Below are 12823 nucleotides of genomic sequence, written 5' to 3' on the forward strand. Positions count from 1 at the left end.
AAGTCTTGTTAAGTGGACTAGTTGTAAGAAGTTTGGTTAGTTTATCCAACCTCTTCGGTCAACTACACTCTTATTATACTAAAGCAAAAAAAACTAGGTATGTTCTTCATATATTTGATAAATTATTTTATATAATTTTATCTTATTAAGTTATGATATTTTTGTTTGACTAATAAAATAATATTTACCCTTACCCTAAATTCTAGAGTGATATAACATGAATACAATTTTCAATCACCATCATTTTTTTTTGTTACAGTTTTGCACCATCATTTAGAAGCACGTGGAGTAATGAAAGTTTGTGTTCTGGACCTAGATCTCACATAAAAAAGAGACCTTAATCCAAAATCCTAGCAGACAAAGCTATGAGGAAAGAAGATTGTAATATATTAATGAAAGATCATTTTCACAATGAATGACCTCCTCTTTTATAGTGTGATGGTCCAATATCCTAATGCTATACTAATTGGGCCCTTGGGCCTAAAAAATCCTCGGCCCAGAGAGTTAGTCGCCTATGGAGGTCTCGCCTAGCCATCCTATAGTCGCGCCAAGCTTTAACTCCGGACGGGTCCTATCACGAGCAGGTCCCGCCCAGTCCACAAGCCCACAAGACACGTGCCCGAAGTATGAGGGCAAAGTGTCTTAATTGTCCCAAGTCTTAATGAACATATGCCGCCCTTGGATGACTTGTTATAGAGATAACCCTTCAATTGGCGGTCACGACCAATACCCTAGGATGTCCCCCCACAACTAGCCTTCCAGGCTACATTGCTCTAATCTCGACTTGGGTAATAAAGCTCGCCCTCTATAAAGCATATAGGTCGCCAACATGGCGTCATAAACATACAACCCGCCGCAAGGGGCAACTAATAAAATTAAGTGTCAACAATGACATAATAAATATACAACCCGACAAAAGGCGCGACTAATAATCACAAGCGTCACCGAACCGTCCAAGCCTGAGGAGGTGATCCACCGGATGATGAAATCGAGTTTGGGAAGTATCTGACCAGCCCACAAGACAATGCGTCTGAAGCATGAAGGCAAAGTGTCTTTACTGGCTCGCCACATACGGCGCCAATGTTCTGGACCTAGATCTTACATAAAGAAGAGACCTTAATCCAAAACCCTAGCAGACAAAGCTAGGAGGAAATAAGATTGTAATATATTAATGAAAGATCATTTTTACAATGAATGACCTCCCCTTTTATAGTGGGATGGTCAAATATCCTAATGATATACTAGTTGGGCCCTTAGGCCTAAAAAATCATCGGCCCAGAGAGTTAGTCGCCCAATGGAGGTCTCTCCTAGCCATCCTATAGTCGCGCCAAGCTCTAACTCCGGGCGGGTCCTATCACGAGCAGGTCCCGCCCAGTCCAGTTTGTAACAATTATTTTAAATTCAGGTGCCCACTAGGGTGGACTTCTTTTTATTTGGTCCACCGGTGCACCACACTTAAAAACTGTTTGATCTAAGAATCTTAGAATATTCTTTAATTGAATGGTTAGGATTGAATCAATGATAAAAGGATAAACATGTAAATTAACATCCCCTATGTTGGTCCTCTCTTCTTCTACTTCTGGAAATACGACTACGGTGGTTCTGCCCAATCTCCCCAACGACTTCTTACCTGACACGGTCACCGAATACACCTCTCCGACGAGGGCAGATTCGTCGTCGTTTTGGCCACGACGTGCTACGTGAAGTTCAACTACATGATCTATGATGAGAAGTTCCTCCTCTGGTTCAACGCCGACGAGATCTGGGTCGATTTGCCCCTGCCGATAGCATCTACTTCCAGGTCGGCATCATCTTCTCCTTGCCATGGAAATCCAACTAATCATCGTCCTCTGGCTTCTTCTCCTTCCAGATTCAGAGTTCGAAACTGTTTCTAAGGAAGGCAGGGGTAAGAGAAAGGGTTGTTGGTGAAAGATTATGCAGATTAAACGTTTCATTCATTGTTTCATATTAAATCTCAAATTACTCAGCAATTATCTCAGTATTTAAAACTGAGATTTAAACTCCTGTTTTGATTTATATATTATCTTCTATTTTTGAAAAATCTATCACAGAGAATTAAAAAAAGAAACAAAGGAATCGGTTATCAGAAAATCCTAATTGAGGAGTAATGGATGTTTTACAAAGCCATATGGAGAAGAAATTAAATACTGAAGAAAACATCAATGGTGGGCTCAGATGGAGATATGATGAAACTAGTGACGGCGAAGAAGAGCAGGGAGCTATGGAAATCGGTTACTATGCAACTCCAACTAGGACAACTAGACGAATCAGAGTTGCTAAGAGATGATAACACTTCTTTTTTGGTAAAAGGATTCTGGAAGTTTTATGGGAACAAACAGGAAAGCGCACAAGTGAAACAGAGCTGTTTGTAAGATGAGAGCTATGTTTTTTTTGGAACTTCGAGTACATTTACGCTGGTCTCAGTTGTGGTTGTGCAGCTAATTTCAAAGATGGCATTGTTGTTGTAAAGGAGCATTTTCTCATCTTTTGCTTCAGTGTTAGTTAATCCAAAAAATAATGGTGGCGAATCTAGATTTAAGATTTGGTTCTTGGCTTTATGATGAAGAATCTTTGATGAAGATGTTAATGGTTGAGTACAGTAGATTCTGGATTTCAGTAGTTGCTGAGAGAAAAAGGAGATTAGAGGGGAAAGAAAAAGAGGATTGACCTAATACATTTTTGGTGCAAAGTCTAATATACCCCCGGGTGCATCGGTGGACCAAAATAAAACTTGTGCACCCTAGTAGGCACCTTAAATTGAGAGTAATATATGTATTTTTCCATATGTTTTTAACTTTTTATTACTATCATAAAAATAGTGTTTGTAGATTCACTGGTACAAACACATTGAAAAGTACAACATGTATCTAACAAAAAATTATTCATAGCAACAACATCGGCCTTTTACACAGTGACCACCCTTAGGATAGGACGTTTTTACACAAAGAGCGATGCAACCTGCTTTGTCTTCACATGGGAATTGACCAATGCAAAATAGCCGGACCGAGTCAATTGTTTCTCCTGAAATCAATAAAATATCATCATAAATTGTATATAACGTTCAATTGTATATGAATGACTCATGACTCATATCCTATCATTCCACGAGTAACAGATCTAGCAAAATTAGAACAAGAACTATTCTTTCAACGTATTATATTGGATGGGATTAAAGTTATCCTTATTTTGAAATGCTTAAAATTTTAAATCTATTAATATTTTTTTCCTTCGAATAATTGAATCAAAAAATGCGTAAAGAAAAAAAAAGTACATACTTTTCAATTTTTAGAATAGTTGATAAGTTCAAACCATATATTTAAACAGTAGTAGAATATTTGAAACGAAAATTGTACCTAGAAAATAGAAAAAACTAACCCCCATTTAGGTCAATGAATTATAAAAAGAAAAAGTTACGTTAAATATTTTATTAGAAATCGATACGGGGTTAAAAACACCCCAAATGTGAAACAAAAAGAAAAAAATATAACAAAATCACACAAATAAGAAAGTCCACAAATCCTAAAATCAAAACTACAAAGCAACAACACCAAAGCTAAAAACATTGTCTACGCAGGAACAAACCAAAATCCTTATCTCGATGTGAACTAATATGTTTAACAAAAAAATATTTTTAAGAATAATATAGTGAATGTAGAAATGTTTTTTTGCAATTCATATTTTCGAATTATAAGGTGTATACAAAACTTTAGAAATATTATTGTAAATCTTGTTACCTGAGGCCAAAGCGGAAGTAGAAGCAGAAGCGAAAAGGGAAGCAATACATAGAATCGCAAAGACAAAGCACAAATAATTTATTTTTGTAGCCATTATGTCTTGGAAGATAGACAAGCAAGTCTCTGCTAGTGTGATGAGAGGCTATTTAACATGATCAAGAAAACTAATGCAATAAATTCAGTCAAAAAAGTTCAATGCTAATGCAATAAATCAAGTAAAATAATTAATCCAATACATTCAGTCAAAATAATTAATGCAATCAATTATTACTACATTCGTTCATGTTTAACTGTCCAGAAAGAAAATAAACACACATATTAAGAAGTGCAATTAATTTTGTTAATTTTTATAAAAACATTATTTGTTTTCCATTTTTACCCTTTTAAATGTATTTTATCTTTCTTATTTTATTGTTTCCATAAGGCACTATTTGAAAAAACATCAATTAATTCTCTCTTTAAATTATAAGTAGACAAATATATAGGACCACAATTTTTTCTTCAAAGTTGATAGTTAATAAGGAACAGATGTAGTAAATTATTAACGAGTCAAAAGGTGATATTTCATTCGTCCTCGTTTATAAGTCATTTTTACCTAATTCTCTAAGACTAAGAAAGTGACTACTTGCAATATGTTTGAAAACGTTTTATTCTCTTTCATGGGTTACTCATGAGTTTTCCTCTCTAAGTTAAAAAAATTCAAAATCACACAATCTCTTTCATATTAAATATGGGTAAATATTGAAAAACGAATAATGCTTTGTTGATAATTTAAAGGTACTTATATTTTGAGAAAAAAAAATCGAACAAAAAATGACTTATTTCCTTATTTTAAGTCAAATATAAAGTTAATTACGTTTCAAATCTAATTTCATTGCAAAATAAATAGAACAAGACGTGATGTTAGCGATGCTTATATATAACATTTGAAATCACAACTGTTAGATGTAACCATCAACGATGAAGATTAAAATAAATAAAAGTAATGAAAAATATTGTAATTATAATTTAAATAGTTAAATAATATTTCAAGAAGTAAAATTTCATTGATTTAAAATTATCAAACACAATAAATTTGAAACAAGTGTGCATTAAAAGGGGGTGTTTTATTAAATGATTTTTCCTAAAGCTCATAACATGATTTTAATTTAAAAAATGATTAAAATGTTTGAGGTCCCTATAGAAAACAAGGTTGAGTACTCTCATAGTCTTTTTTTTACATATGAAATATAAATTGCACTCGCTATGAAACAATCTCTAGATCTCCCACAACCCAACCCATATGTCTCCCAGCTATCTCCTACCACTCTAGCTATCATATAAAGACACTCTCATAGTCTCTAACTAATATGTGTGCATAATTTTATATTTATTTAATTTAATTAATACTTAAGTGGAATTTATAAAATTTCAACTTTTTGTAAAAGTAAGATTTGAACACCTTGCTTGGAATTAAAGGGTTAAGCTCTTACCACCAAGTTGAAACTATTTTTTTTTTTTTAGAAAACGTAATAAATTAATGTATATATAAGATCAATAACCTAGGAACAAAATTATCTCAAGTATGTTTCAAAAAAAAAATCTCCCAAGTAAGTACAAATATATAAAAGATAACAACAAGACACAAGAATTGGGCTTTCAGTTCAAGCAAACACGTCTCAGACCAAGCAGAACATATTAACTTGATCTCCAATCAACAAACAAAGACCAATTCCAACTACGAGCCAAAAAAACACAGACACTAGCTAATTTAATTCACCCACAAATTCACATATCATGATCCAAAGCATCAAACTAACCCAAAGTGATCGGAGTTGAATCTCCAATTTCTACAAACTTAATCGAAAGAGCAATCAACAAAAAAAAAATTCATTCATGTTCCACACCGAACCAAAAAAGGGTCTCGTACTAAATAAGGGGAAGCATGAAGACCCACACAAACCCACCTATTGAACCATAAGTTAAACTGAATCTAATTGAGACCCGATAAGTCTAACCTGATTGTTAAATTCAAACGTATCATAACGTTTTTAAAATCTTATTTTGATCATAACAATTTTTATAGAAGTATTTCTATTGAAAAATAAACTTATTATAACACTTGAAATTCAAGAGAAACTCAATTCATGTTATATGCTTCAACGATCAATCATCACAAAAAGAGAAACTTCAAAAGTCATAAGACTGTTTGGCAAGCAAACTCATTCAAGTCAAGACACAACTCTCTGATTGTCCAATGCCACGTCATCAGTCATAAATATTGAAGACAAATTTTGAGCGCCAAAGTTAAAGTCAGAATGCAACCAATTGCCCTACATTCAAATCAAAAGGCAACCAATTGACTTACATTCAAATCTGATCACGTGAAGACTAGTTTACTTTAGCTAAAGGCACACTGACCAATAAGGGAAAAGGACAAGCCGTCAACATCATATTTCCCAATTGTCTCATGTCTGAAAAGTAGCTCAAGTCTATCGCCACCTACTAGCTGACAAATATCATCTTTCAGGCTAAAGGATATACTTGCTTCTGAGCTTTCATTTAATGAAGCTACCAACCGAAGCCATTCGAATCAACGGTTTGATCTTATTACACAACGGCTAGAGCAACGACCGGATTATGTCTCACAACGGCTACAACACTAGCAAGCGAGTATATATGACACTCTTGAAGATTGAAGACCAAGAGAATTAATTATGAAAAACAAGAACTCAAGCATTAATTCCAATCTTCTTCAAAGCATTCAAAGCTCAATCAGAAACTTACTAAGTGTCAAACCTAAGTCTTTATTTCTGCAAGTGAAAGAGAGAACCTCGTAACTCAAAAGAGTCAAATCTCTTTGTTCCTTTCTCTCTTAGATTTATAACTCTTAAGTGAACCAAAGTCAAATCTGAACTCAAACACTTAGAGTTCCAGTGCTATAAATTCTCTATCTTTACTCTTGAACGAAGAGAAACCTTGTAGAGTAAACTAATCTTGTAAAGATTGTGGGAGAAGTCCTGAACAATACTTGTAGGAGGAGTCTTGTAGAATACTTGGAGAAGTCCGTGATAATACTAGTAGGTGAAGTCCTTGAGAATGCTTGTATTGGAAAAGTCATTGATACTTGCTAGTGAAAATCTTGGTATGGCTAAGTACTGGGCGTAGTCCAATCGTTTAGGGTGAATCAGTATAAATCTTTGTGTGCTGATCGTCTGCCTTACTTGCTTATATTTCCGCTGCACTAAATGGTTTACGAAAAGTCACACTCAAACGTTTTCTTAAGAACTAATATCCTTTTCACATACCAAAGTTTTAAAAAGCAATTTTCAAGTATACAATTCAAACCCCACTTTCTTGTGTTATTTACTTGCATCTCACTGTTGTAACTAGACTAGGCCGAATAGTCATCAATAGTGTTTGCCTCCATATAAACGTGGGTGACCCTAAGACAATCAACCTTAGTGAATAAAATTGTGGTTGCTCATATCATTTCTTGACTATATAACAAAAAATTGAGAATCAACATTTATTGTAAGTAAAATAACTCTTTACTCTCCTTTTAATATTAAATGAGTATGATTAATTTTTTTTCACATGTGATGTTGACACTCTCAACAATCAAGTCACGTTGAGTGGACTAGTTATGAGAAGTTTAGGGCCTGTTTGGTTTGAGAAAACATTTTATGTTTTCATTTTCTAATTTCATTTTCTGAAAACAATTTCCATTTTTAATTTTTCAAAATTTTAAAAACATGTTTGGTTTAATTTTCTATTTTCCATTTTCTGAAAATGAAAACATTAAAAATGTGTTTGATCCATTCCAATCTAACTATTTCCAATTGGCTTTTTTTAATAGATCTTGGTAGGTAGTTTCACGAAGCTTAACAAAGTTCTAATAAATGGTTATCCTCCAAGACAATACTGCAACATGTCCTTCAGCATCCCAATTGGTGACAGAGGAAGCAACACCAAGGAAAACTTTAAAACCAACCTTTTTGAAATCATCATTTGTCTCTCCGAAATCAACCCACCTCAAGACATTAACCAGACGCATCAACCAAACAAATACCATAATTATAACATATTTGATCTACTGCTTGTTAACCTCCTCAAAACACCGAGAAATCAAGGAAATTGATCATCCGAAAGCAGTTATAATAACAAAATCCCAGCAATTAATCAAATAATAACGATCGATAAAGATAGACTAAAATTATTCAAATCGGCAAACGTTGCCTCTGGCTGTGATGCACGAGGTGATTCCAGGTGCGGTGGTAGCAAGCGGCAGCGTGAGTGGGGGTGGAAGAGAAAGCTGCTACGAAACTCAAAGGGCCAATGAAAATGACCGAGTCAATAGAAAAGAAAAAAAGTGGGGTTAAATAGCCAACTTGGTCCTTGAAAGTGTCAACCGCCTTCAAGTTGGTCCCTAAACTTCTAAAATGTCTCCCGCGGTCCCTGAATGTGGCAAAATGCATTCAAGTTAGTCTCTGACGTTAAAAATCTTAACAGACGTTAACGGAGAGACTGACATGTTACGTTTTTTTCCACTTGGAAATTCCACGTAGACAAGACATTTGACCGAAACATTAAATCTTCAATTTAGTCCCTGGTGATTTTTTTTTCTTTCTCTCCCCATCTTCTTCTACCTCTCCCCACCACCATCACCCCTCTCTTCCTCCCCCCTTCCTCCCCAACCGTCCACGCCCTCCACCACCACCACTCTAAAACCCCAACTCAAAAATCATAAAACAAAAAACCCCAAATTTTCTTTCATCCTTAATTGACAATTTATCGATCCTTCCCCTTGAAATCCTAACATTTTTTCAGATGAACCACTTGTAAATTCTAAATTTTGAAGCTTAATTTCTGCTGTAATTGAGAGTTTAATAGCATCTCACCACCAATTTGCGGGAGAGAATATATGGCGGAAAACAATCCGTCCAAGAAAGTATTTGATAGGCATCTCAGGCATGAAGTCCTTGGTGAAGGTACCTACGGTGTTGTGTACAAAGCCATTGATACCCAGGTAACTTTTATCTTTCTAACATTAACTTGTTTTGCTCTTTTTTGTGTGTATATATTTTATAACAATTATGATGATTTTTCAGAGGAAAAATATGAAATTTGTAATGTATTTTCTGGGTTGTGTAAATTAAGTTTTGTGATTCATTTCAAAAAAAAGAAAAAATTAAGTTTTGTGATAGAAGTTACAACATGTGATAGTATTGAACATTTGGGGTTTTTTGTTTTATGGTTCTTGAGTTGGAATTTTAGACTGGTGGTGGTGGAGTGGGTGGATGGTTGGGGAGGAAGGGGGAGGAAGAGAGGGTGATGGTGGTGGGGAGAGGTAGAAGAAGATGAGGGAGAGAAAGAATTTTTTTTCACCATAAGGACTAAATTGAAGATTTAATGTTTCAGTAAAATCTCTTTCCTACGTGGAATTTCCAAGTGGAAAAAATTGTGACATTTCAGCCTCTGTGTTAACGTCTGTTAAGATTTTTAACATCAGGGACTAACTTGAATGCATTTTGTCACATCCAGGGATCGTGGGAGGCATTTTAGAAGTTTAGGGACCAACTTGAAGGTGGTTGACACTTTCAGAGACCAAGTTGGCTATTTACCCAAAAAAGTGGATTGTTTAAATATTACAAAGTTGCCACCGCGTTTCATCTATCCCATTTCCATTTTTCATGAAAACACTGAAAACGTCATTTTTTTATTTTCAATTTTGAGCCCTTTTTTGAAAATATTTTCATAGAAAACATTTTCTAAAATTTAACCAAACACATTTTCACCCCAATTTTCCGTTTTCAGTGAAAATGAAAACAGAAAACACGCAAACCAAACAGGCCCTTAGTTAATTTATCCAACCGCTTCAGTCAACTACACTCTTACTACTCAAGAAAAAAAGACTAGGTATGTCCTTCATATGTTTGATAAATTATTTTTATATAATTTTATCTTATTAATTAAAGGCTTTAATTAAATAAGTGACGATATTTTCGTGTAACTAATAAAATAATATAGTGGGACCTTAAATTTCAAAAGTGACATAACATGAATAAAATTTTAATTGAACACTATCGCTTAACAGCACATGGAGTAATGAAAGTTTGTTATTATTTCCATATGTTTTTATTTTTATTACAATCACAAAAACAGTGTTTGTAGATTCACTCATACAAACACATTGAAAAAGTACAGCATGTATTTAACCTAAAACTATCCATTGCAACAACACTGGCTTCCTACACATTTACCACCATTAGGAAAGGGTACTTTTTTACAATAATCACTGCAAGCTTGGTCATTATTTGGACATGGGCCTTTAGCAATGCAATATATCCAAGCCGAATCAATTGTTTCTCCTGAAATCAATAAAATATCATCAGAAATTATATATCACACACAATTATATTGGATAGGATTAAATTTATCCTTTATTATTGGTTTGAGTTCAAAAAAAAAATTATCCTAATTTTGAAATGCTTAAAAATAAATCTATTGATATTTTTTTCATTGTACAATTGAATCAAAAAATATATAAAGAAAAAATAATATGTACTTTTCAATTTTTAGAATAATTGATAAGTTAAAACCATATATTTTTAAACAATAGTAGAACATTTGAAATGAAAACAGAACCTGAGTTCAAAAATAAAACAGAACATAGACAAAAAAACCCCAAATATAAGTCAATTAATTATTAAAAGGAAAAAGTTAAATATTTTATTAACAATCGATATGGGGTTAAAAACACCCCAAATGTGAAAGAAAAAAGAAAAAATCTAGCAAAACCACACAAATAAAAAAGACCACAAATCATAAAATTAAAACTACAAAGCAACAACACCAAAGCCAAAAACAACGTCTACACAAGGAATAAACCAAAATCCTTATTTCGATGTGAACTAATATGTTCAGAAAAAAAAATATTTATAAGAATAATATAGTGAATGTAGAAATTTTTTTTTGCAATTCATATTTTCAAATTATAAGGTGTAAACAAAACTTTAGAAATATTATTGTAAATCTTGTTACCTGAAGCCGAAGTGGAAGTAGAAGCGGAAACAAAAGCGGAAGCAATGCATAGAATCGCAAAGACAAAGCACAAATAATTTATTTTTGTAGCCATTATATCTTGGAAGATAGACAAGCAAGTCTCTGCTAGTGTGAGAGGCTATTTAACATGATCAAGAAAATTAATGCAATAAATTCAGTCAAAAAAGTTTAATGTTATAAGTCAGAAATATAGGCAAGTCAAGTCAAAAAATACAGTAAAATTATTAATGCAAAAGATCCAGTCAACAAGTTTTATTGTAATAAATTTTAAATATAAGAAATATAATGCAAGAAATCAAGTAAAATAATTAATCCAATAAATTCAGTCAAAATAATTAATGCAATCAATTATTACTACATTTGTTCATATTTAACTGTCAGAGAAGAGAATAAACACACATATTAAGAAGTGTAATTAATTTTATTTATTTTTATAAAAACATTATTTGTTTTACATTTTTACCTTTTTAAATGTATTTTATCTTTCTTCTTTTATTGTTTCCACAAGGCACTATTTGAAAAAACATCAATTAATTCTCTCTTTAAATTATAAGTAGACAAATATATAGGACCACAATTTTTTCTTCAATGTGGACAGTTAATAAGGAACAGAGATAGTAAATTATTAATGAGTCAAAAGGTGATATTTCATTCGTCGTCGTTTATAAGTCACTTTTACCTAATTCTCTAAGATTAAGAAAAGTGACTACTTGCAATACGTTTAAAAACATTTTATTCTCTTTCCTAGGTTACCCATGAATTTCCCTCTCTAAGTTAAAAAAAATTCAAAATCATACAATCTCTTTCATATTAAATATGGGTAATATTGAAAGAAAAAAATTAATGCTTTGTTGATAATTTAAAATTACTTATATTTTGAGAAAAAAAATCGGATAAAAAATGAACCATCAGTTAAACTGAATCTAATTGAGACCCGATAAATTTAACCTGTTGTATAGTCATCAATAGTGTTTGCCTCCATATAAACGTGGGTGACCCCAAGACAATCAACCTTAGCTAAGAGTATATCAATAAGATTTAATTCCTGTTACAATTTCCTTGGCCCATTTACCTTCGTACAAACCCACTCGACTGCAAGGGATGGGCCACTCTCAAGCATAATATTTCGAGAATGAAAATGTTGGTAGAACAACAAAACATGTAGGATCGCCTTCACTTTCACTTCAAACTCCCATACCTCTCCCACGACCATAGAGAATACCCCCAACACTTGCCTCCTCACATATCGAACATCGCACTAATGTCACTATTTACCCGAAGTTCCATAAGAGGAACCGTCAATGTTAAACTTCAACAATCAACATACCTAATGAGGCAGGGTTCCATACATTTGAACGTGGTCGCATAATAGTCGTTTTCTTTCTCTAATGTCCACAAAATTCATAGAGAAGTTATTCACGGTGTATGGACATTACTTCCACCAAGCTTTTACCCATAGCACAATTTGTGAAGCGCATGAGTCACAAACATAATCAAGAGAGAACTCCCCATTTTGAAACATCACATCATTTCGAGTTAGCCATGCACATGGACCAACCAATAATATGGTGAATTAGCTCTCAAAGTACCAAGTCAGATATCTCTTAGAGAAGGCCACTCTAAGATCATATATAAGTTGTTGCCGGAAGCACCATACCATGCTTTCTCATCACAAAATGGTGCTCCACAAGCTCCAAACATTGTCGTGGAAGATCAATAAGTGTTATGTGGATTCAACACCTATATCATCGATCTCTCGCATTAATGGATAATAATAAATTTCTTATCCTGAACATTGATCTCTCACATTATTAAGAAAGAAAATTATCATGAAGTTTGGGCGATTAGTGACTAACAAACCTAACTCTATCTCTAGTAATTATGATTATTAGTTGATTAACTCTATTTCTAACTCAAAGCATTATAGATCTTGCTCTTACATCGAATTAATAAATATGTTATAAGTGCGCAAACTAAAAATATAAGATGAAGAGTAAGAGAAACCCATTGAACCATAAACTAAA

The 12823-nt window shown here is 33.3% G+C and overlaps 1 long non-coding RNA gene across 1 annotated transcript; it reads left to right on the forward strand.

Moving 5' to 3' along the window:
• The first annotated feature begins 1543 nt into the window (after positions 1-1543).
• Positions 1544-2807, forward strand: LOC130713652 (uncharacterized). The gene is made up of 2 exons (XR_009010943.1): positions 1544-1906; positions 2073-2807. It is a non-coding gene; the product is annotated as an uncharacterized LOC130713652 (long non-coding RNA).
• The last annotated feature ends 10016 nt before the right edge of the window (positions 2808-12823 follow it).

The sequence above is a fragment of the Lotus japonicus genome, chromosome 4 (assembly GCF_012489685.1).
Source record: "Lotus japonicus ecotype B-129 chromosome 4, LjGifu_v1.2".
NCBI lineage: Eukaryota > Viridiplantae > Streptophyta > Magnoliopsida > Fabales > Fabaceae > Lotus > Lotus japonicus.